At 46.8% G+C, this 25721-nt stretch overlaps 1 protein-coding gene and 1 non-coding gene across 5 annotated transcripts in view; one reads left to right on the forward strand and one right to left on the reverse strand.

Annotated features, from left to right (window-relative positions):
• The window catches only part of LRRC20 (leucine rich repeat containing 20), a 1457380-nt gene that overhangs the window by 381277 nt on the left and 1050382 nt on the right, over positions 1 to 25721 (reverse strand). The window lies entirely within an intron of this gene.
• Positions 5412 to 5530, forward strand: LOC146867233 (5S ribosomal RNA). The gene has a single exon (XR_014968602.1). It is a non-coding gene; the product is annotated as a 5S ribosomal RNA (ribosomal RNA).

Consider the following 25721-nt stretch of genomic DNA (forward strand, 5'->3'; position numbering starts at 1 on the left):
TCGCACCTGACGACGCGTTTCAGTCTCAGCGACCTTTCTCAAAGGTTATAGTCCGGCATTACCATCGTTGCAAAACCTTTCCGTCTCACCAGGTTGCTGATTTTATACTGTTGGCCCCCATTGGACCTCCTCGGTGGTGTTACTTTCGCTGCATTGTGGGACTTGTGGTTTGCACATTTCCAATCCTCCAGTGGGTGAGTGCCTGGTCTACAGATGTCCGTTTAATTCTTATTTTCCTGCTATTTTTGCAATCATGTTCCCTCGCAAGCCCACTTTGAAGGCTGCCTGGACCCCTACCTCGGCTGGTCCGAGGTGGCAGCCACTACCCCTGTGTGTCTTCCGACTGCAAACAAACTTGGTCCATGGCGGGGCATTATGGCGCTCTTGTCGGGTGGTGCGTCCTTTTCAGTGGGACCGAGCCGATATTAATGTCCACAAACTCCTTCACCCACGAAGGAAGGCGCGCTCACATGATTGGTAGTAGTTAAATCTTTTATTTAGCATTTTCTTCGGACATCGCACCTGATGCGTTTCAGTCTCAGCGACCTTTCTCAAAGGTTATAGTCCGGCATTACCATCGTTGTAAAACCTTTCCGTCTCACCAGGTTGCTGATTTTATACTGTTGGTCCCCATTGGACCTCCTCGGTGGTCTTACTTTCGCTGCATTGTGGGACTTGTGGTTTGCACATTTCCAACCCTCCAGTGGGTGAGTGCCTGGTCTACAGATGTCCGTTTAATTATTATTTTCCTGCTATTTTTGCAATCATGTTCCCTCGCAAGCCCACTTTGAAGGCTGCGTGGACATATTTAAATATACCAAAAAAATAAAACATTAAAAAATCAATTTAATTTGAAATAAATAGTAAACGCATGTTTAAAAATGTCATTATAAATAATTTACAAACAAAAAAAGTGACATTTTTAAATATTATAATAAATCAAACACATAATTATCTAAATTACAACATAAAATGAATTATTAAATATAAACTAAATACATGTACATTTTCCATTACATTAAAATACTTTTTTTTTAGACTAAATATAAAAATAAGAACTCCCACCTAACACAATAAAACTTTTTTTTACATCACACAAGGATAAGATTTACTACTGTAACTACAATAAATATAAAATTTATCAAACTATAACATTGGAAAATACTACAATCTATTATTCCCAGTGCACAACAATAAATATTATAATTAACAAAAAAAAATTATATTCCCACTCCAGTCAGAGCAAAAGTAGGGAAAGTGTGTGGATTGCAGAGGGGAAAAATTTTGTATTCTCATATTCTAAGTGCATCTGTAGGGAAAGTGTTGGATTGTGGTGGGGAAAGATTTAATATTACCACTACTGTCAATGCAACAGTAGCGAAAGTGTTGGATTGCTGAGTGCTAGAATTACCACTCCCACTCTAGTCAGTGCAACATTAAAAACAAGTAAAATATCGTAAACAAAAGTAAAATTATTTAAAAATAGTAAAATGAACACAAAATTAATCAAAAAAATTAATTAACAACTAATTATTGGTAATGAAAAATACATTACTACCCACTCTTTACCCTTACAAATGCCACAACCCACAAAAAACATTTACATAAAAAAATTAATAACACAATTAACAAAATAAATATCAATTAAATAATTAATAATAATTACAAAATAATCATTAATTTATTATAATTACATTTCTTCCCAACCTATACCCCTATAAACCCACAACAGAACTAAGAAACACAAAATAATATCAATTAAAAAATAATCATTAATTTATTATAATCAAATTACTTCCCACTCTGTACCCCTATAAACCCACAACCCGCAACAGAACTAAAAAAATATCAAATTTAATTAAATAAAATTTCATGACTACTACAAATTTAACTAATATAGTAGGAAACATAAACAATAATTAAACAAAAAAATATTGTCATACATTTAAAATATATACTAAAAAACATAACAATAGTTAAAAACGATATTTGGAACCAATTTGGGCCTCATTACGATGTCGGTAATCCAACCGACTCCTTCTCGGAATTGGTTTTGACCGACTCGCGTTTGGTGAGACTGACCAATCAATGACAATGGTTCCGAACACCGCTCAGAAAGTCTCCCATTGACGTCAATAGGAGCCTGTGTTCCGACCAACAACACAGGCTCCCATTGAAAAAAGGGGTGGTTGCTGTAAACCTTGCACCCTGTCGCAGGCACCCCATGGTGCCTGCCACACTGTGCATGGTTTAAAGGGGGGACCCTTGGGTACCCCCACGGGCCAAAACTGTAGGCCTCAGGGGGAAAAGCTGTCCGAATCCAACATTGTAATACGTCAGTCAGAAACGCAGTCCGTAGAGCTGTACAATTCGGCTTCGACTGACTCAATGTCCGAATGACGGTTGGAATGGATTCGGACTGACCGAGCGGTTACCTTTCCATCCTAATCGATCAGTCAGAAATGTTTCTGAGTCGGTCGGAAACATAGGTTCCAAAACGGTTTAGGAGAATGCGACTGCCATTTGGAGCCTTTCCTACTGACAAGATAATGAGGCCCTATATTTTTATAAACGATATTATTGACTTCTAAAAATTTTTAAATTGTCAAATTGATATTCTTGACAATGATATTCTTGCACTCGATATTTCCATTCAACGATATTTGTTACTCGATATTATTGTAATTCGAAGTTTTTTTCCTCGATTTTCTGTCTCATTACAATGAAAATTAATTTCATATCAATTTTTAAATTAAAAAAAGGTTACTAAAATATTTTACTGTTAAATAATCAATTATGTTTTAGTTTTAGATATTTTCTTAACATTAAATTAAACTTATTAATATATTTAAAATAATGAATTCATTTAATTTATCATTTCCATTGGGCTTCTATATTATGTTATGTAAAACAATATAAAGTGCACGTACACCAAAAAAGGTTTCATGGCTTCCACTTTAAGTCTCAATTTCCAATATTTTCTATGTCAGGGTGTTGCAGTATTAGTGGCTGGCAGTTTGTAGGGATGAAGGTACTACTTGTCCTTTTAGGCTGCCATAACTTAAACTCATAAATGTTGCTCCACCCTCTGTTTCAGGGGGTTGAGATGTGTAAGTCTACACATTTGCCTAACTTTAAACTTGTAAATGATGCGTAGCTAAAAGTAGTACAGTTACTCAAGTGTGTAAGAGTAAACACCCATGTGTAAATAACTCACAGATGTAAATTTAACTTTGTGAATAGACCCACTTGTGTCTCTAGTTGTGTCTAGCATAAAGACGTAAGCATAAACCAGCTTTTTCCCCCGAGTTGACTGTGGCGTATCTCTTTATTGCCTTCTGGTGCCCATCTGTCTCTGTGAAGAGCTTAAAAACTCTGGTCATCGGATGTACACGGTGAGGGAATTAAGCTTTGGACAGTTTTGTTGCATTTCTTCTTCTTGGAATTGTTTAGTAGTCCACATTACTGATACTCAATCTGCTAGCACTTTTTCTGCAATCATCTTTTTGCTGTTTGCTTCTTCTCTGATCTGGTTTAGTTTGTGTCATTTTACTTTAGTAAGCCATTCTTAGGGGGTTATTAGGATGTCCGCCATCCTAGCGGTAACGGGACTGCCCGCCTGTAAGGCGGCGGTCCTGCACTCCAAATCAGGATGCAGCCGCCACGGTGGCAGGCGCATCCAGCGTTTTAACTTTGCGGACGGTGGTGCTGGCTGCAGCACCGCTGCGGTGTTGAAAAACGCATGTTGTGCATTTCCATACACAACGTGGCAGGCATCACTCGGTGCCTGCCATATTGTGCATGGAAATGTAGGGGGGTACCACAGGTACCACCCAGTGCACAACTGCCCGCCCCCACAGAAGGGGCCAGTAACAGGCCCCCCGAAGCCAGCCTCCACCAGCATTGTGATCTGGCATTGCCTGGCATTCAAGGCACCACACCCATATCCCGGGCCGTATGCACTATGCCAGGAAATTTTTAGAATTAGTATGGTGGGGGAAAATGGGAGCCAAATGGTGGAGGGACCCTTAGTTCTGGAAATGCCACCACAGATGTCTAAACATTTTCATTACCCCCAGGTCCCTTATGTCCTCGTCCCATTCATTACAAAGTGGAGATAACCATCTCCCGACAGAAAAAAACAAGAGGAATGCTGGGTCACTAATACTGCCCCTCCCACTGGGAGTACATAAGCAGTACTTACCCAGCATCCCGCCTGTTCTTTTTTTCTGTCTGTCGACAGAATGGACTTGACTGTGCTGGTGCTGCTCCTGCTGGGCTGGAGTGGCGGTGCTTCTCTTCTCCCCCTGCCCGGCTGCCTGGCTGTGTGGGCGCGGGGTTTCATGGGCTGTCTCCTGGCCTGCCGGGCTTGCTGGGAGTCAGTCTTTGTTGGAGCCGGTGTCCTGCTTGCTTTGCGTGGCCTCCCGGCCCTTTGCGGCTGGGGCTGGAGCTCCCGGTTTCTTCCGGGTCACGGGCTCGTTTTCCCGAGCTTGACCGGGTGAGATGTGCTGCGCTGGATGGGCTCCTGCCGGTCTCCTGGTGTGATGGCGATTGGAGTGGGGGCCTTGTTCCTGGGGTTGGCCCCCACTCCTGGTGAGTACCGCTTGCCGGTTTCCTTACTTCCCTGCCTGTTATTCCTCTGCTGGTCGTTTGAGGGCTTATGATGTCCCGGGAGGCGCTGTTTGTATGCTTTCTCTTCTGTTTCCCTCCTCTTCTGGTGCGCCGTGTGCTGTGTGGTGCATACGCCTCTGCTTTTCGCTCTTGTGGGATGGGGTTTCCATGTTGGGAGGGGGGCCGACCGGCTTCTCGTACTGTCAGTGCACTGTCGGTGTGGGCCTTATTGACTGGTGGCCCCCACTTCCTCTTTACAGCTTCCTTCCCTGACGTTGCCCTTCTGGGATTTGCCCGGTTGGGGCTGCGGGACCTCTTGGCGCTGCCGGGGTTGTTCCCGGGTCCTCCTGCGTGGGTTGCAAAAACGCGCTCTACCGCTGAGCTGCGTACCCGCTTCTGCAGCGTTTCTTTCTGTGGGTGTGCTTAGTTGTGCTGCTGAGGGCTGGGGTGTCTGTATTTGGTGCTGGGGTGCCCGGTTCGAGTCTCGGGTGCCTCGGAATGGGGTGTGGATGTAGCCTTGGGGTTCGACTTCGCAGCTGGGGATCGGGGGTTTGAGTCCAGGCGACGACGCTCGATGTCCAGTACTTCTGGGCATTTGCTCTTCCAGTGCCTCGCTAGCGCCTAGCTCCATCTGTTCATGTGCACCGTTGGTCCTCTCCCCGGGCGTGTCCTTTGGGGCTGTTCCTTGGGGTTCCTGTGGCCCGTCCGTCAGGCCCCTGATGGTGCGGGCAGTCGGGCGATGTTCCCTCCTGCTGTGGGGTTTTGCCCCTTTGGGGTGCTGGCTCTGGTGCCTTCTGTCAGCCTACGGCCATACCACCCTGAAAGCACCTGATCTTGTCTGATCTCAGAAGTTAAGCAGGGTCAGGCCTGGTTAGTACCTGGATGGGAGACCGCCTGGGAATACCAGGTGCTGTAGGCTTAACTTTTCTATCAGCGGCGTCGGGTTTTCCTGGTAGTGGCTCTCCGTGGCGGAGCGGGGTGCACCGTTTTCTCTGCTGTTGGGGTCCTGCTCTGCTGTCCTCCCTTGTTTCCTGCGGGGGGTTGGCTTTGCCATTTTGTGGCACGCCTATTTCACGCTCTGCTCTCGGGCCTTGTGGGTGCTTCCTTTTGGGGGCTCCGGGGGCTGTGCGCTGTGAGGGGTCCTGGTGTTTTGGCCTCTGCTGCTCTCTTTGGCAACTGTGGCGCGTGGGGGTGCCGGTTTTGTCCCGGGCCCTCTTGCCTGCTTCCTTGCGTTCTGCCCCCTGCTGCTCTGCGGGTCGGGGTCACCTCTCGCATCCTCGGGTGCGGCCTATTGGGGTGCACTTCTGGTCCTCCTGGCTCTGGGCTCCTCCGCGGCTCCCTGCCCCCGGCAGGTGGTGGGACGGTGTTCCTGCTTCTTTGGCAGCTGCATGGGGTCCGGTTGCCTGTGTGCCTGCCGGGGTCTGCACTGCATTCTTATGTGCTGGGACCGTCTGTCTGCCTGCCCGTTTTCAGGGGGCCTTGCCTCCGCTGCGGGCGGCCTGTTTGGTTGTGGCTTCTGCTCCGCTTGGGTGTGCTGGGTGTTCACCTCAGCTTCCTGGCTTCTGCGTGGTTGGTCGGAGTTGGTGCACGGGGGCTCCTGGTTCCTGGCTTTGTTCCTCCCATCCCTTGAGCTGTGAATGGTTCCCCTTGGGGCTTCCTGGGGTCGTGCCTGGTGCTCTCTGTGGCGCTTTGCCCCCTCTGCCTGCGGGTCCAGTTGGCGTTTTTGTTTTTCCGGCTTCCGTCCCGTTCTGTGGGTTGGCCTCCCGGGGTTCCGGGTTGCTCGTGCCTCTTCGTGTGCGACTGTTCTGTTCTCCTTTGCTCCAGCATTGGGCTTCGGGTGTTTGCCCCGGGGCCTTCTGTGTGCTTGGGTTGCTTCAGGGGTCTGGCTGGTTGGTGATGTCTCCAACTGCTTGCCTCTTCCTTGATGGGTGCTTCTGTCTTGGTTGCTCCTGCCCTGGCGCGCTCTGTGCTTGCCTTTGGCTTGCTTCAGTGTTCCTGGCCGCCTCTCCTGGTTCTGTCTACATTCCTGCTCTCTTCTGGTCTCTGGGGTTCCGTTCGGTCGGGCCTGGTTTTTTCCTGGTTGGGGCCACCTGGGGGTGCCTGGTGTGGTTGGGCTCCTGCTCTTCCTTTCCTTTGTGCCCTCCCTGGGTTGTGTTTCCGGTGGTGGTTCGCCTTCGGTCCCTGGGGTTCATGCCGCTTCTGTTTGGGCCTGGCTGTCTTTCGCTGCTGCCGCTCTTTGCTTTGGCGCCTGTTTCCCCTCTTCTGTTCTGTGGTTCTCCCGGCTGGGGGTCCGGCTGTGCTCTGGTTGCGTTTGCTCCCTGGGGGGTCCTGGTTCCATCTGGTACCCGCCGTGGATGCCTGCCTGGGTGTCTGCTGGGGTTTCCCGCTCCTGCGGGTTTTTGAGCGCCTGTTGGTCGCCTTTTTTGGCTCTGCGTCCTTGCCTCTGCTCTCTTTGGGTGTCCTGGCGGGGCGCTATGCGGGTTTGTGGCCGTGTCCTGCTGGATCCTTCTGGGCCTGCTCCGGCCGGTGGTTCTCTTCACGGGCTTGGTTCGCCTGTGGTTGGGTGTCCGTTTTTCTGCCTGGTCCTGGGGTTTCCGCTGTTTGCTGTTTGGCTTCGGGGTTCCCCTTTGCTCGGGTTCTCCTTTCCCTCCTGAGTTGCGGTTCCCCTGTTCCGGCCTGGGTGGGGTTCTGGATGTTCAGTGCTTCTGGGTTGGCGTGTCCTGGGTTGCCTCCTGTTGCTCTGGGTCTGCCGGCTTCCTGCTGGTCTGGGGTGGCCTTGGGCTGTGCTTCCTTGGCTTGCTGGCTGTGCTGTCACTCTTCTGCTGGTTTTGGGGTGTGTTTTGCTGGGCGTTCCTGGTTCTTTCCTGTTCTGGTGTCCTGGCTCGCTCCTGTCTTCCATTGCTTCCCCGGGCTCCGTTCCCGGTGTGTGTCTGTTTGGGTGCCCACCCACCCCCATTCTCTGGTTGGGGTGCGGTTCCGTGGTGTTCCTCTTTCCTCTGTGGGGTCTGCCCTCATGCCTGCGGGTTGTCTGGGATTTTGCTGCTGCTTGGCCCCCTGACTTCTCTGCTTCCTCCGGTTTCCGCTTGGGCGGTTTCCTCTGTTTCTTTTACCAGCCTGCTGTGTGGTCCGGCTGGGGTGTGCTGGGGGTCTCTGTTCCTCCCAGCCTTTTGCTTTGGCCTGGGCACTGTGTGGGCTCCTTCCAGGGGTTGGTTGGGCCTGCGGATCCTCCTGCTTCGTCTGGCTGCTTGGCTCCAGTTCTGGCTTCCTGGCTCTGTAGTTCGGTGGGTTCGTGCCTGGTTGTTTCCTGGTTTGGGGGCTGCCTGTTGCTCCCGGTTGCCCTGGGCTCCCATCCTGCCTTGTTTTTTTCTCCCTTTGGGGTTGGGGGTTTTGGGGGTTGTGGCCGGTGGCCCTGTCCCAGCCCTTGCTGGGCTTGTTTGTTGTTGGTTTCCGGTCTTTGTTGGCCCTCCTGTTGTTGTTCGGCTTTCGGCTGGTTCTTTCTGGGGGCGTCTCTGGCCTGCCCTTTCTGTTCCTGGTTTGGTTTGCGGTCTCCTTCCATGTGGGGCTTTTGGCCTCCTGGGGTTTTGGGTCTTTGTCTCCTTCCCTGTCCTTTTTGGTTTGGTTGGGGTTCCGCTCCTGTTCAGCCCCTGGGCTCTTGCTGCGGCTCCTCCCTCTGGGCTGGGGGTTGGAGGCGGAGCCGGTTTCTGGCCTGTGCTTTCTTCCTTCCTTGTTGGTCTGGGTTCTTGTGCCTGCACTCTGTTAGCCGGTCTTGGCTTCTTTCTTTGGCTTTCTTCGGGACGCTGGGCGGCCTTGCCCGGTGGGTTCCTTGGCTGTGTCCTTTGGGTCTTGCTCCGGGTTGCCCTGTCTCCAGTTTCTCTGGTTGGCGGCCTCCTTGTTGGGGCCCTGGCCTTCTGTTTTTTTCTTGGTTGTCTCCGGTCCTTGTTTGGTCCCTGCTGTCCTGTTCTGGGTTGCGGGCCGGTTGCTTCCTGCGGTCCCGCTTTCCCTCCTTCTCGGTGCTCCCTTCGGTTGATGCTTTTGTTGTGGTTTCCTGGGTGTGCTTGTGGGTGCGGAAGGCCGGGTTTTCTGCTTTGGTATTCTCCACTTTGTAATGAATGGGACGAGGACATAAGGGACCTGGGGTTAATGCTCTATTACTTACCGGTAATCTTCATTACTCCGGGTCCCGTTGTCCTCGTCCCATTCATACGCCCCTCCCTCCCGGCCGGCCGGCCTTCCTGTCTGGGCTTGGTTGTACAGGCGGGATGCTGGGTAAGTACTGCTTATGTACTCCCGGTGGGAGGGGCAGTATTAGTGTCCCAGCATTCCTCTTGTTTTTTTCTGTCGGGAGATGGTTATCTCCACTTTGTAATGAATGGGACGAGGACAACGGGACCCGGAGTAATGAATATTACCGGTAAGTAATAGAGCATTGCTTATCATATAAATAAAGTGAACTTTCGGTCTGTCAAATTCAACCAATGACTTTTTTGTGGCCTTCCTCTTTCAGTCATTAGATTGAGACTTTGTCAATCAGGTCGTAGTTCAGCCAAAAGGAGTAACTGTCTTTCACCTAATGCTATTGGCTGTTTGGATGTATCCTTCTGCCTTCAACGGAGTACCTGCATTGCAAATCATGAGAGAAGATTTCATATTTAAAAACTAAAATGAACACTCTTTTAGTCCCATGTACTACTGTATCTCCTACAATTATTTAATTCAGAAGTGTTTTTTGACTGCAATAGACATTTATTAAAGGTATTGTCATGACTTGAGTCGAGCCTCACGTTATCATGGCTTGCTAATTGCTTGTCATTATCACATTGGGATGGCCATCTTGGGTCAGGCCTTCCTGATGAAATAAACAAAAATAATTAGGAAGTATAGAAGATGAACAGGCAAAATGTCACATTCCAACACTCCACAAGAGCCAGGAGAGCATTTATTGACTTAATAACATTTGACTGGCAAAAACATGGCTGTCACATCGAGAGAACCTCTCAGTCTAAACAGGAGAACACTTGGGCACTCTGACAAGCAGGGTTGGACTGGACGATAGGGCAATCAGGCAGTGCCCGAAGGGCTGGTCTGAAGAACAGTGTGTGGGTAATTTTTTGTGCTGTTTATTGACTGGTTTGATAGTTTGGTGGGCCAATTTTACTGTTGATTTCTCTGATACTATCTCAATCATTGCCTGTAGCAAGCACAAATGCATACAGCCTCCTAGGCAATGCAAAACAAATGTACAGCTTGTCCTTTCAAGTCTGAAACTACCCTGATTTCGAAATGAGGGCAACCTTTTAGTTTTGATTTGTTGCTGGAGGCCACGTTTATTATGATGCCCATGACAAATCAGAATGTTCTGCATTAAAGGGAATATTTTAATGGCTCACATGCACTCCCATCTCTCTTTAGCCTGCATGGTACTGCTCAGTGAATCTTCTCCATGGGTGTAATTTTCAGATGTCAGAACAGCATGGTAAGGGTGGGTAGATACATTTTCCAAGTGTGAGGGTGTGGGTGTCCATTACCAACATGAGGACAACTAACACCCAACTTTTTTAAGAACATTTGCCGTACATTGCCACCCAATCCACCCATGAAACTTTAAAATGAAGGGGCTAATAATGATGTCGTCCGGAAAGGCTCAGGATGGAATTCGGTAGTGCAGAATCTGTTTCGGAACCCTAGTTTACTAATTAATCTTACACAGCTACCAATGACTGATTACGATGTCCGGAAACCATACGTGCAGTCCGAATCGGTTCTGAACGGCATTCTGACAGCCGAGTCTTTCGGAAATGAATCGTACAGCTCTACGAACACAGTTTCCAGACAAGCGATCACGATGACCGATACGGACAGCCGTCCTGATTTGGTCTGCCCGACACGAAAAGGCTGTCGGAATCTGTCTTTGGGGGCCCGTTGTGAGCCCTCTTTCACCTGGGCATCCAAATGTGGCCCATAGGGGTACCCAAGGGACCCCTCTTACCAACCTTGCACAATGTGGCAGGGACCATAGGGTGCCTGCCACAGGGTGCAAGGTTTTCCCCAACCACCCCATTTTAGGTCGAGCCTAGAGAAGCTCATGCACTGCTTAATCGACTTTTAGTAAGGGGCTTTTTAAAGTGCTACCAGAGGCTTTCTGCTGACCTCAAGCTTGCGTGCATGTGCGCGTGAACACGCACAGCCGCCATCTGTCTTTTCTCCGTCGGGTAATTAAGTGCATCGCGATCGCGATCACTTTAACTTTTGGCGCCCGAGTTTAGCACGCGCATGTTTTTGTTGCAGCAGCACATTGTTTGTACTAAATGTCATCATATGACCTTTAGTAACTTTTGAAAACATTGTCCGAAAAAACGTTGGAAATGCAGAGAAAAGATACCCACTGAAACACGCAAGGACAAAAATAACGGCAAATACATTTAGGGGCCGATTCCGATCCGGGTCGGAAGGGCACCGAACGCGATCCGGCTGGAAAAACTACGAGCTGTACGCGTGTTTTCCGCCTGACTCGTACAGCTGTATGAGCGAGCCAGTACAATGTGAGCTACATGAAATCGGTCATAAGCTAACCTTGGCGTGCAATGGATGCGATTCACGACCGAGCCAGTACGATGCACGCGTCGGACAGCCTGTGCGAGCCGGTGTGTCCGGCTCGCAAAAGCTCCTGGAGTCGGACTTCAGGGGTCTGCGTCGGACCCCCCGACACCCGCAGCCGTACAACTTGCACATAGGGGGAGACACATGGGTCTCCCCCACACAGGCATGTACGGCACGGATGGCACTGACGCGTACCCACTGTAGGGGGCGCACTTGTTCGAGACGTACCCATTCAGTCAATGGGAGCGCATGTATGCGTCGTACAACTGGCTCCCATTGACTTCCATGGGAGCCCGACCGAACCGTGTCCGACAGCATACGTGCGCATCGTACTCACTCGGTCGGACTGTAGGGGTCCGGCTCGGTCGGAAAACACTCCGGATCCGACTCGGTCGGAGTACTTTCCGACCCGGATCGGAATCGGCCCCATAATAAGTGTTACTGTTAGGATGGACAATGGGAAGCACATTTATTGAGAACACAATACTTAACGTGGATGCTACGGACAACATCTGACGCGAGGCAAGCCTAGAAATTGGACAATGGGACCCCGGCAGTTCTACCGGTTATCAAATGTTATATTTCTATGAACTCTTTTAGAACTAGCAGATTATTCGCCATGCCACATGAAGGCTGATGTTGCTAACATGAAGTACTTGCTTCGGATTTAGGTGTGCAGTCCACAAGTAATAGGAATAAAATATCCATTAGGGTTACCATTTCACTCTGCTACAGTAATCTCTGTAAACCACGAGGCAGTGAAATCGCATGTTAATCGTAGCCTTCATTGCAGGATAACAATCTATATTTAACACTATTGCCATAAATTGTATCGGGATAGTAGCAAACAAACATCAAAAAAGTAAATAAACCAATGGGTTATGATACTTGATCAGTGAACCGGAAATGCAAATAGAAATCTACAGGTCATACATCATAAAGTCATCCTACAAATGTCCCCTTTTAAATGACCTGTTTATCCAGCCCTGGATTTCCTCTGCAATGGAAAAGCGAAAAAAAGAATCTTATGACCCCACCCAAGAAATCTGAGTTTGTGTCAACGCTTTGCTTCTTAAAGATTAAAAGGAAAAGAAAAATGTGTTCCTGATTATCAACCTGTTGAGGTAACTCAGTTTGCGGCCCCTGTTTGACGGAAGGAGAGAGGAGGCTGGAGGCCGCCCTCAGTCACTTCTGGAATTTAACACACAGCTGTGACTCAGGGCCCGATCCACAAAGCTTTTGGCACACTAAGTAAAACTTGTGAGGGGTACAGCTCGTTCATTTCATAGCACCAGGGATGCTGGGATTTTTTTTCTCGTAAATGGGACTTCCTCACACAAATGCAGCCAGTATAGTGGAATTTCCATGCTAACAAATCTGACATTAGAGTCGGTTTGTAAGCATTCCAGGGTGGCTGTCCCTGTACAATAGTTGGTGAACACCAACATGCTTGTCAGTTTGTGTATATTAACCAGTAGTATCAGGGTTGGATTTGGATTAAAAATCGGCCTGGGCATGCTAAAAAAAAGTGCCCCACATTTGCATATTGCCTTTGCAAAACACTGCTTCGGCAAAGTTTTATTTAAAAAAAAAAAAATGGGGTGGGGGGGGTAAAAAAAATGCACAGATTAACTTACACTGATGAAACACCCCTGAATTCAAGTGAGGCCACTTTTGTTCTGGCCCCCTGCCCCCGCACAATATGCCGGCCCCAGTGAGAGAAATGGAGTGACACCTCTCCACCTTTTGATAACAAGCATTGACATAGCCAATAGCTCTCGCCTTTGGGACCTTATAAGTGTTTAGTTATCCAGCACAATATCCTTGGCGCAACAACATCAAGTGTTGCATGGCTAAACACTTATAAGGTCCCAAAGGCGAGACCTATTGGCTATGCCAATGCTTGTTTCAATTGAAGTCAATGCAAGTCCGACAGAACGATGGTGGAAAGCATAATCGGTCGTTCGGATTCGCAGGACCCAATTCGTTTGGAAATGAGTCCGAGACCAATTCGTTCAGAACTGTTTTCAAATGACATCGTAATCAGCCCCTAAGATGTAATTGTAAATTGAATCATAAGATGAGAAAGTGCACCTAATACCACTATTGGGTGGAAGTGCAAGGGATAGGATCTCCCCACATTGAAATATATTTCCACATGTACAAATAAAGGGAAATATATGTCCACGTGTATTAAAAAAGAAGTAAATAAATAAATGATCGCTAGTTCTGATGATTCTCTGCTCTGCAGACGACCCCGGTTGTAGGGTTATGGACTGTTAGCATAAGCGAGAGAAGCTACAAAAGTTGTATGCCAGTCATTAATGTGACTTCCAAGAAATTTGTGAATCTATGCAAATCTTTGGCATGGGCCTATGAGACCGTGGATTTTTTTTTTTTTGTTATTATCATTTTCAGAATGGGTACCTTAATATTTGTGGTTAGGTGGTATCTAGAGAATCAGTATCCTATCGAATTATATCCTGTTAATTATTTGAAACCAGTTCTTGCTTAGTCAGTAGTTCTAAATTGACTTCACTTCATCACAAGTTTACAAATAAATTGTGGGTAAATGGCCAGCAGTGTTTGTTAAGCTGCTGCCACATTAAAATGCACGACGCTTGCATGTTTAAGTAATAATGACTACATTAGTTCATGTTTTATTAGCCCTTATGTCTAGATTGGAGTTGCAGTAGTGTTAAAGCCGCGCATGCTAAGATGTTTTAGAATCATCTTTTAAAATACAGCCTGTTGTTTCGAAAAAACCTTCAAGGAGTTTCATTTATTTATGGTGTTAAGATGGACATTGAAAAGAGCTGCACAATGTTCTTTTTCGAAACTGATTGCAAAATGGGATACAAGCAGATAAAATATCCTTAGATTTACAGACTAGTGCATTAAAAAGCATTAAAGAAATACTTGTATAATTTGAGGATTTATCAGAATATTAAAATCACACTTAATTAGCACTTTGGTTTACAGTTCCAAGAACATTATGAGTCCTTAATTGATACATTCTGTCTATATTTGGATTTTTTGACAGCAATGTAAGGTTTTTTCTTTGTAGCAATAAGAAGTAATTGAGTCTCGAAAGTAGGAGGCATAAAAGCCGTCCTTGCTGAAAGTGTTTCTATCGAATTTTTACAAAAGAATATCAATTCCTAGCCAGGGTGTTCTTATTGTTTTCTGATTGTTGCATGCTCTTACTTAATCAGAGAATTGACATAAATGTGGATTCGCAATAAATCTGGCCCAGCAATTTTACTGTTTTGATTTTACTTTCTCTAAGGCAGAAGTTGCGTGCTCCAAGTGAGTCCATACTTAATGATGCATAGGGTTCATTCAATAGGATCAAATATGTATAGATTAAGCATTCACCTTTCCTACAATTGTCAGTGCTATGTCTAATGCTCACTACTCTATAAGTTCTACAAGTTTTCCCCAGTCAGTATGCTGCAGGTTTATTAGAAAAATAAATAAAATATGAGAACTGGGTATAATAAGTGATACCGTTGAAAGAAGACAATACCGATCTACCGACTCAATTGAGTTGATCAATATGGTGCATAAGCGATGAGATCATGTATGGGGAAAGAAAACACCAAATGTACTTTATTTTATGAAGAATGGAGGCTTCAAATGCTTCGTTGATAAATCTTTAATCTTGAAATAAACATTTATATGAAGAATTTAAGTTTTATACGAACCCTAACCCAACACAACAGCAGCAATACCTTCTGCCACAAATGGGCTGATTATAAGCCAGACCGAGGGGAATTAACTCATGGAATTCCATTTTGCCTGTTTTCAGGTGGGTTGGCTTTTCCTCACCTGTGATCCAGCAGTGGTCTAACTCTCTTACCATTTGTTATCCAATAGACCTTTTTCATCGGCTGAAGAGGGGTTCACTCCGAAACTATTCCCAGGATGCTTGTTTTCGGTCCAGGGAACACATGGCTTGGCATGTTCGGGCTGGACTGTTCCCATGAAGCACAGGGTCAAGACTCATTCGCATATAGCTGTGTCTGAATTGGGGTGGCGAAGTGAGCTAAAGAATGATGATGGATTCAACCAAGATCTGTGACGGGGGTGAGTGTCTGAAAAGCTTCAGCGCTCCGTCCATCATCTCCTTGTGTTTGCTTTGTTCTCCCTAAGTTGGCAGGGTATGCCCAGACATGGGAGCATTGCTCACTTTGCCACTGGATTCAATCTAGCCTGGCTGAAGAGGAGTGTTACCCCGAAACCGGTTCCAGGATGCTTGTTTCCGGTCCAGGGAAGACATGGCTTGGCAGGTCGGGCTGGCCTGTTCCCATGAGGCACAGGGCCAAGACTGATTTGCATATAGCTGTGTCTGAACTGGGGTGGCGAAGTAAGCTAAAGAATGATGATGGATTTAACCCAGATCTGTGACTGGGGGTGAGTGTCTGAAAAGTTTCAGTGCTCCGTCCATCATCTCCTTGTGTTTGCTTTGTTTGCCCTATGTTGGCAGGGTATGCCCAGACGTGGGTTCCTTGCTCACTTTGCAACTGGATTCAAGCTAGCCTGGCTTAAGAGGGGTGTTACCCCAAAACCAGTCCCAGGATTGCTTGTTTCTGGTCCAGGGAAGACATGGCTTGGCAGTTCGGGCTGGACTGTTCCCATAAGGCACAGGGCCAAGACTGATTTGCATATAGCTGTGTCTGAACCATGGCTGGCGAAGTAAGCTAAAGAATGATGATAGAGTCAACCCAGATCTGTGACTGTGGGCGAGTGTCTGAAAAGTTTCAGCGCTCCGTCCATCATCTCCTTGTGTTTGCTTTGTTCGCCCTGAGTTAGAAGGTTATGCCCAGACGTGGGTCCCTGCTCACTTTGCCACTGGATTCAAGCTAGCTTGGCTGAAGAGGGGTGTACCCTCGAAATCGGTCCCAGGATGCTTGTTTCCGGTCCAGGGAAGACATGGTTTGGCAGTTCGGGCTGGACTGTTCCCATGAGACACAGGGCCAAGACTGATTTGCATATAGCTGTGTCTGAATTGGGATGGCAAAGTGAGCTAAAGAATGATGATGAATTCAACCCAGATCTGTGAATGGGGGTGAGTGTCTGAAAAGTTTCAGCGCTCCGTCCATCATCTCCCTGTGTTTGCTTTGTAAGTAATGGAGCCTTACACTGTAGTCACAACATATGTGATGACAGATACAATTCCCAATGTAAGCTGACTGAGCTTTCTCTTGCACCCCAAATTGCTACTATCTCTTTTTCTGACTTAAACGTCTGCACAGAATTTTTCTTGACTCTTAGGGGTTTGTGGGGGGCTGTTTTCTGCTGTGAAAGCCATTGTAGGCTTGAGCTTCATTTCAAGAATACTTTAAACACTGGCATACCACACCCCTTTTATACTGCCCCTATATTTTTCAGAATGAGGCAGTAAGACACTTGACTAATGCTAGTGACTATAGTCATGTCTCTAACAATCTACGGGGCTGAGTTTCTATTACAGTCAACATCAATTCAAAACCCTTTGTATTGTACACTGGTCTGTTTATGAAACAGTCCACCCTTCCTCAGTGACATACTTCACTTATACATTTCAGATCATTTGCTCTGATTTATGTCTATGTTCAAATTAAGGTACTTCGCTTCCACAAGCAACAGACAGGTGGATGTTCTTTTGAGTTCTCATACACATACTCATAAGAGCTCATGCCATTGTAGATCACCCAGCAAAGAACATGAACATACAAACAGTATGTTAGACAGTCCCTTTCAGCTACTGTAGTTCAGTTGGCTTTAGCCACTAGATAGTTGTCCATCAGAGCTTGTATCTGCTCACAGCATTTCACAGATGTGATCACTTCAAAAGTAGTCCACAGACACATTGCTTTTCATTATTTCTATATTATTCTTGATTTATTTAAACAGGAGGGTCCCTGCCTGAAACACCCTCTGTAGTTGCTTTTCCATTCCTACCATCTCCGATGCCCATCCTGTTCCAGAGCTCTTGCACGCTACCTTTTTCTTTGTATTTTTTTTCGAGCACCCAGCAACTGTGAATTAATCATGGGCCGCTTGCATCACTCTTCTGTGTCCCAACATTGAATTTTTTGATTTTTAGTGTACTGATCCAACAGGACCGTCAGTCACGTTGGAACATTAAAATAAATAAAATGGCCACTGTGCATCGTGAAGCATGTATTTTAATACATACACTTCCCTGGCTTGCTCATGATAGCCATCTTGGAAAGGTTACTATTCCAACATGGCACCAAATGGGTACATAGGTGTTCATGCATTGTGACTCAATTAAATGCATGCTGTGCGCATGCCTTGTGATGCAATTAGGCCTGGGCAAAAATTTCGTTCCGTTCGCGGAAATTGCGATAATTTGACATTTTTGCGTTCCGCGGAGAGCGCGAAAATGTCAAAAATTCCGGTTTCCGCAGCTTGGCGATAATTTGTTTCTTGCTCGCGCTGTAAAATGATACATTCTCGCGCGCGCGCGATCGCCTTACCTGAATCCCTGCGTTCGCCGACAAGTTTTCTTGATCCGGTCGCGTTCTCCATGAGATGTTGTATTGTTTTTAGCCATTTGCGCTGTCTCGCGACAGTTCGCGCCCGCAGTGACGTCATGCGTCGCGCGATCACGTCTTTCTTCTCGCGATCATGCACCGCGAGAACAACTCAAAACAAGATGGCCGCGCCCGCAAGCAACCACATGGGTAAGTTGGCGACCCGCAACCATGCAGAAAATCTCGCGAACATGCCGGAAAAAAACTTCCGCATCTTTGCGATATTTCTGCTTGTTTGCGATAATTTTAAACATTCTCGCGATAATTTGCGAAGGTTAATTCCGCAAATTCCGCCCACCCCTAGATGCAATCACATTGCACGTCGATGGTCATATTGGGAGGGTGTAAATGCAAATCAATAAGTTGTGATTAGTCTTCTAAAACCAAAACCTAGTAACTTTGCCTGTGCTTGCTTTTAGAACTATATCTTTGGAGCAGCATTATCAAGAACCACTACTTCACATATGATCGTTTTTGTTTCATAAAACTTCTGTACAGCTGGTGTTTCTCCACTAATGCCTAAAATCCTGTTTTTCCATACGATCTGGTATCAACATATATTCAATTAGCATCAAGAAATCCCACTGTTAATAATAGCTGATTTATATGAATGCTATTTATACATACATGAAAAGTTTACCAATCAATCAATCAGGTCACTTGTAAAGCGCACTACATACCCATGAGGGTCTCAAGGCGCTGGGAGAGGGGGGGTGCTGCTACTGATCGAAGAGCCAGGTCTTGAGAAGTCTTCTGAAGGCTAGTAGGTCTTGGGTCTGCCGTAGGTTGGTGGGGAGGGTGTTCCAGGTCTTGGCGGCGAGGTAGGAGAAAGATCTGCCGCCGGCTGTCGTTTTTCGGATGCGGGGGTCTGTGGCGAGGGCGAGGCCGGTGGAGCGGAGCTGGCGGGTGGGGGTGTAGTAGCTGAGTTCTCTGTTGAGGTATGCTGGTCCAGTGTTTCTGGAGTGCTTTGTGTGCGTGGATGAGGAGCTTGAAGGTTATCCTCTTGTTGACGGGGAGCCAGTGCAGGTCTCTCAGGCGGGGTGTGATGTCCCTGCGGTGGGGGATGTCGAGGATGAGACGTGCAGAGGCATTCTGGATGCCGTCTCAGGAGCTTGGTCGATGTTCCTGTGTAGAGGGCGTTTCCGTAGTCCAGCCTGCTGGTGACGAGGGCCTGGGTGACTGTTCTTCTTAATTCGGTGGGGATCCACTTGAAGATCCTGCGGAGCATTCGGATGGTGTTGAAGCAGGATGAGGAGACGGCGTTGACCGGCTTAGTCATGGAGAGGGTGAAGTCGAGGATGACCCCTAGGTTGCGTGCGTGGTCGGTGGGTGTCAGGGCTGTTCCCAGTGTTGTCGGCCACCAGGAGTCATCCCAGGCTGAAGGGGTGGAGCCGAGGATGAGGACCTGCATCTTGTCAGAGTTCAGCTTCAGTGAGATGTTCCTCATCCATTCGGCGACGGCCTTCATTCCTTCGTGGAGGTTGGTTTTGGTGGTGTGAGGGTCTTTGGTGAGGGAGAGGATCAGCTGGGTGTCGTCGGCGTAGGAAATGGTGTTGAGGTCGTGCTGTTGGGCGACGCGGGCGATGGGTGCCATGTAGATGTTGAACAGCGTCGGGCTGAGGAAAGAGCCCTGGGGTAAGCCGCAGATGATCTCGGTGGCACTGGAGTGGAAGGGGGGAGGCGGACGCTTTGAGTTCTGCCAGAGAGGAAGGATGTGGTCCAGTCCAGGGCCTTCTCTTGGATCCCGGCGTCGTGTAGGCGTGTTCATAGTGTGCAGTGGCAGACCGTGTCGAAGGCGGCTGACAGGTCCAGGAGGATGAGGGCCGCTGTCTCTCTGTTGTCTAGCAGGGTCCTGATGTCATCGGTGGTGGCGATGAGGGCGGTTTGCTGTGGTTGCTGCGGGAGCCGGACTGGGAAGGGTCCAGGATGCTGTTCTCCTCGAGGTAGCGGGTCAGTTGTTTGACGATTTTCTCGGTGACCTTCGCCGGGAACAGGAGCAGGGAGATGGGTCGGACGTTCTTGAGGTCCTTGGGGTCCGCCTTGGGTTTCTTGAGTAAGGCGTTGATCTCGGCATGCTTCCAGCTTTCCAGGAAGGTTGCTTTCTCGAAGGAGATGTTGATTAATTTCCGGAGATGGGGTGCGATGGCTGTGCTGGCTTTGTTGAAGATGTGGTGAGGGCATAGGTCTAATGGTTGTCCGGAGTGGATGGTGTTCATGATCTCGCTGGTGTCCTCGTCGTTGATGTTGGTCCAGGAGAGCAGGCGGTTGGTGTGGGTGGTGGTCGTGGGGGTGGTGGTCTCGGTGGTTGTCGGGGCGGGCGTGGTGTTGAAGCTGTTGTGGATGTCGGCGATCTTGCGGTGGAAGAAGGTGGCCAGTGAGTTGCTCAGGTCTTGCAAAGGCGGGATGTCGTTGGTGTTGGAGCTGGGGTTGGAGAGTTCCTTCATGATGTTGAAGAGTTCTTTGCTGTTGTGTGTGTTGTTGTCTAGGCGGTCTTTGAATGAGGCCCTTTTTGCGGCTCTGATGAGGTGATGATGTCTGCGGGTGGCGTTTTTGTCGGCGGCGTAGCTGTCCAATTTTTGTTCGCGGAGCCAGTTCTTCTCCAGTTTTTGGCATGTTCGTTTGGAGGCCTGGAGGTCTTCGGTGAACCAGGTGGCTTTCTTGCTGGTGTGGCTGTTGGAGGGTTTCTTGAGCAGGGCGAGGATGTTGGCGTAATCGTCGATCCACTGTCTGAGGTACAACATAAGTTGCATGCTTCTTTAATAATGGATGGCATCGCTTCTGCTGGTTCCTTGCTCATTTCCTTCTTTGCTGAAGAACTGTTCAAAACCCATCCGGTCTGTTCTGTCCTTCCTTTTTACGCTCTACATGGAACATCAATGATAACTGAAAAGCACAGCATCATCATACACATGTATGAAGACATACCGCTCTACATCTGCATTAAAGCACATGGCTCAGTGCTTCTGATGAGTATAACCACCTAGCAATGTACCCTCCCTTTAAGCTCACCCACCTCTCACCGTGGCAGCAGACCCCAAATGGTTGGCATTTGAAACAGAGTGAAGATGTTGTGTTTCTGGCACCCTGTAAATAGATGCTGCAAAAAGACACCATGGGAACAGGCACAACAAGGTATTACTAGTGGTTTCCAGGACTGTGGAGACCGTGAATTTAGGATAATACAGAACACATGACTCTCCCCTTACCCTTACCAGGAAAGATGATAAGATTTGTGATTTGTATGCAGCATTCAATACGTGGATTCTCCTGGTATTCCTGTCTTTGACCCCTGCCGCAATTCCACTCAGAGTGGATGCCTGCATTCACCATGAAGTTAAGGTTGAAGGAAATTAGCTGGGGAGGAATGGATTGGAGGAAGAAGGGAACTACTGCACCAAAACAAGTTTGTTTATTATGTCTAGAATCAACACTGTTTTTTTATAACTGGGCCTCCTTCATGTTTACCTGCTTTATATCACCCACTGTGATATCAAGATTCAAAGAAGGAAGGAAGAAGGGGGAGAGAGAAAAGGCCTAACAAACAGAAACTGGAAGATTATGGGAAATTCAGAGCAGACAGAACAAGGATCATCACCAACTCAAGTAGTGGAAGATATGATCAGCTCTTACAATGTTCCTGGTACCAGGGAAAATGTCTCTATTGTCAAACCCATAGAGTGTCATTTACATCAGGACATCAAAGGACAATTTTTGTAATGTTTGGTGTTTTACGGATAAAAGATCAAATTCTAGCCAAAGCAATGAAACAGATAGCAATCAGGATTGCAAATTAATATGATTGAGGAGTCTTCACAGATATGTCTTTTGAATCCTCGAAACGCCACTGGAATTGAAAGCAGATGATCCCACTTATCCGTTTAGCCAGCGCTCAAGAAATGCTAGCACAACTGGCAAAGCTGCAGAGACTGATGGTACATTTCGTGTTTTTAGCAATGTACGCATTGCTTAAAGCAATCTCTAGGAGTTACAAAAGTAATGAAATAATAGAATTTAAGAAAGCAAGAATCATGATAAGAGAATGACTTTAAGACATTTATTTTGAAGAAGAGTGTTCAAAGTGGGTCATCAAGGGGGCTGAGTACCATTGGTGCAGCAACCCTATAGCGGTTCTATTCCAGAGCAGCCTTGTTTGGGAAGATGGATTCTCCAAGTGCACAGGCACCATAGGCCTGGCAAGGCAGTGGGGTTTGGAGAAGGTGAAAGGAGTAGAGAGTGGTTGTGAAAGGAAAGGGTGGAGAGGAAAGTCAAGGCGGGGGAATAATAATCATGATACCCAATAGAAAATGGTACCCAGTCTCTCCATTCCTTATTAATAGCTACAGCATAATTTCTGCATTGACTGATTGAGGGGTGACTTTAGCTCTCCACAGTCAATCACATTACATTGCTCAGATATTATAAGCCAGAGCCAAAAATGGTCAGAGCAACAGTAGTATTAAAAAAAAATAATAGGAATAAGTGAATATTTAATCCTTGGAGAGTTCAAAATACGTACTACAGACAATAGAAAATACTCCAATTATGTCAAGCTTTTCTTCCAGAGGCATACAGCTTAAATTACTATTAGTCTCTACATCCCTGTAAAAGGTGTATGTAAATCACATCCCTAAATGTTTTCAGATCATACATTGATAAGGTTAGTCTTTAAAATCAATGATGCTAGCACGATCACATGTAGATGGAGATTTGATAAATAGCTCTTGACCAATCAAGGCTTTCCAGTCAAAATGGAAAAACTGATTATTATTTTTTTAAGGAAAATGAAGGTTTAACAAATACTGAAAATGTCTCTGTTACCTTTAAGGCCACCATAAGTGGAGAAATCATCTCATACCTGAGTGAGAAGCAGAAAGTAACAGCTAAAATTACTTAAAGCTAGATTAGCCAAGGCAGAATCTGTGCTAACCACATATAACAACATAGATTATCAAAAAACTAAGAAGGCCAAGGAGAACTTAAAAATTATTTTAACTCAGAAAGAAAAGTCTTTAGCTCCCAGATAATTTGCCATCAAATATATTAGGGAAAAGCATGTGCTGGAAAAGAACTGAAAGACTATCAATGTTAAGAATGAGATTAGCTCAGAGTAAAGTACTAAAACCTGCAATCAGGCTACAAACTGACACAATTAGGCCAGATTGTTTATGAACATTATAAAAAAATCTACCAAGTATATTATAACATTTCTTGGAAACCTTCATGGGGCATACTTGGTATAAATTACTAAATTACAAAGCCCCTAGACAAGATGGTTTTCTATCAGATTAGTACAACACTTTCTCACTAATTATAATTTATTAAAGATGCCATTAACAAAACTCTTCTACAGTATTTTCTATAAGGGTAGAATTCCTTTTTTACAAGGGTATATTAATTAACTTTCTAAAAATAGGGAAGGACCCACAAAATCCAAGTTCATATCAACCAATTAGCCTACTTAACTGTGATTATAAAATACTCACTTAGCTTTTAGCCACTCACTTTATCTCTAATGTCCTCCAGCCATATAACAACTGCATTTACTCTTGCTAGCTATTCACTAGTAAACGTTTTGGCACTGAAACAGTTGATGTTTGTTTCTCTCTTGGTATCCCAACTATATCATTGTTCTCAATGAGGAAAAGGCATTCCACCTCATGAGATGGGACTTCAGTTCACAGTTCTGGAAAATATGAATGTCCCATCCTTGAGCAGAAGGGTGTGCACTGATCCAACAGCATTGATTGTAGTTAATAACAAACTAAAGTATTTATAATTTTTGCCTTGTTTATCATACCACTAGCCATACACTTAAGGACCAACAAGCATAATTAATTGGCAATGGCAGGTGCTACACGACTGAGGGCCATATGTAGGTAGCTAAATACCGGTCGGTAACGGCCGAAATTCAGTAAATATCCCGTTACCGACCGGTATTTAGTCAAGTGAGATGTAGGAGGCCAAAAACCAGTTTTCGGTAAATATGAAGCGGTAAATACCGATTCATATTTACCGATTTCTAAAATACCGATTCAAATTTACCGAATACATATTTTCCGAATCGGTAAATATGAAGTGGTAATTATGAAGTGGTAAATATGAAGTGGTAAATATGAAGTGGTAAAACGGAAAAAGACATGTAGGTAAATTCGGTAATTAAGAAATCCATGAAATTCGGTAATTAACACAGATTGAAAGCAGGTGGTAAGCATCAACAGTGCACATAAGCAATCCCAAAATGCAACAGCGTGGACAACATGTCCGCTCTGTATGTCATTGCAAGGCGCCTACGTCTACAGGCAGCAGGGCTGAGGATTTGGAGACGGGAGGAACGCATCTACAGACAGCGCATCACACTCTTTCAACAGACTGATGCAGAGATACATGAAAGGTACAGGCTACACCCACAAACCATCATGGACCTGATAAGGGACCTGCACCCACTCCTGGACCAGCCAACAAGAAGGGCGCATGCCATACCACCACATGTGCAGGTGCTCTGCAGCCTACATCTACTCGCATCTGGCAGTTACCAGGGGGTGATAGCTGCTGTGGGCGGTGTATCCCAGAGTTGCCTGTCCCGTTTCTTCAGGAAGTTCCTGGATGCCATGATGCAGAGAATGCACCACTACATCAGCTTCCCAAACACACAGGCTGAACTGCAGAAAACTAAAACTGACTTTTATCACATGGCACAGTTCCCCCATGTCATTGGCTGTATTGATGGCACACACATCCCAATCTGCCCACCAGCTGCCACTGAGCACATCTACAGGAACAGAAAGTCCACCCACTCCATCAATGTGCAGGTAATCTGCGATGCAGGGAACATCATCACTGATATTGTTGCGAAGTTTCCTGGGAGCACCCACGACTCATACATCATCCAGAACAGTGGGATCTACACACGACTGCTTGCCGGAGAATTTAGAGAGGGATACCTGCTAGGTAAGTAACAGTGACGCCCCATGAAACTTGCAAATCATAGTGTATTGAGGCATGAGACTGATGGTTCCCTTTTACTCACCTAGGCGACAGTGCATATGCCGTGCGGTCATTCATCCTCACTCCCTACCTACACCCAGCAACCCAGAGTGAGAGACGATATAACGTGGCACACAAATCTACACGCAACGTGGTGGAGCGCACGTTTGGACTATTGAAAAGCAGGTTCCGCTGCCTCCACAAGAGCAGAGGCGCACGCCAGTACACACCCATCATCTGTTGCAAGATCATTGCCACTTGTGCAATGCTGCACAACCTTGCCACGAAGAGAGGTACAGAGGTGGAACTAACAGATTTTGAGGACAATGAGGATGATTCAGGTCAGCCAGAGGCCAACGCTGCTGGAGTGCCAACAGCAACAGATGGGAGAGAGAGACGGGCAGAGATCACATGCAACTATTTCTGAGTAAGTAAGGGGACACAGCCAGTTGTGGTATGTCATGACGTAGTTTTAATGCGGCACTACGCCACAACACCAAGAATATGCCATTCTGGCAACATTGCGTAATCACAAGTAGTAAGTCCAGGGTTACGTCACCCAATAGTCTTTGGCTATGCGGTGCTGCATTAATGCTTGCGGCCACGCGCTACAGTGTGGGATGGCACGGATTGAGCCTCCTCACTAGTGCCAGCCCTAAGCCGCCTGCTGCTCCTGCGGGTATCTGGGACCGGGGGTGTTATGCTGCTCCTGCTGCTGGTGTCGATGCTTTCAGCAGCATCCCCTGCACCAGTTGTGGCCGCCTGACTAGTCAATAGCACCTCAAGTGCACTTGTGACCTGCACCATCCCCCGAGACACGTCGCTGCTGCAGTGTGTCAGGCCCTCCTGCATAGACACAGAGCGCCGGCAGAGTAGTGACGTGGCAGTTGCCAGCTGGTTGAGTGCCCTGGTGTGACTGTCCCTCCTCTGCCGTTCCCGGCGCCGTGCAGCTCTGTCAGCATCATATTTGCTGCACAACAGCTT

The sequence above is a fragment of the Triturus cristatus genome, chromosome 1_2 (assembly GCF_964204655.1).
Source record: "Triturus cristatus chromosome 1_2, aTriCri1.1, whole genome shotgun sequence".
NCBI classification, from domain to species: Eukaryota; Metazoa; Chordata; class Amphibia; order Caudata; family Salamandridae; genus Triturus; species Triturus cristatus.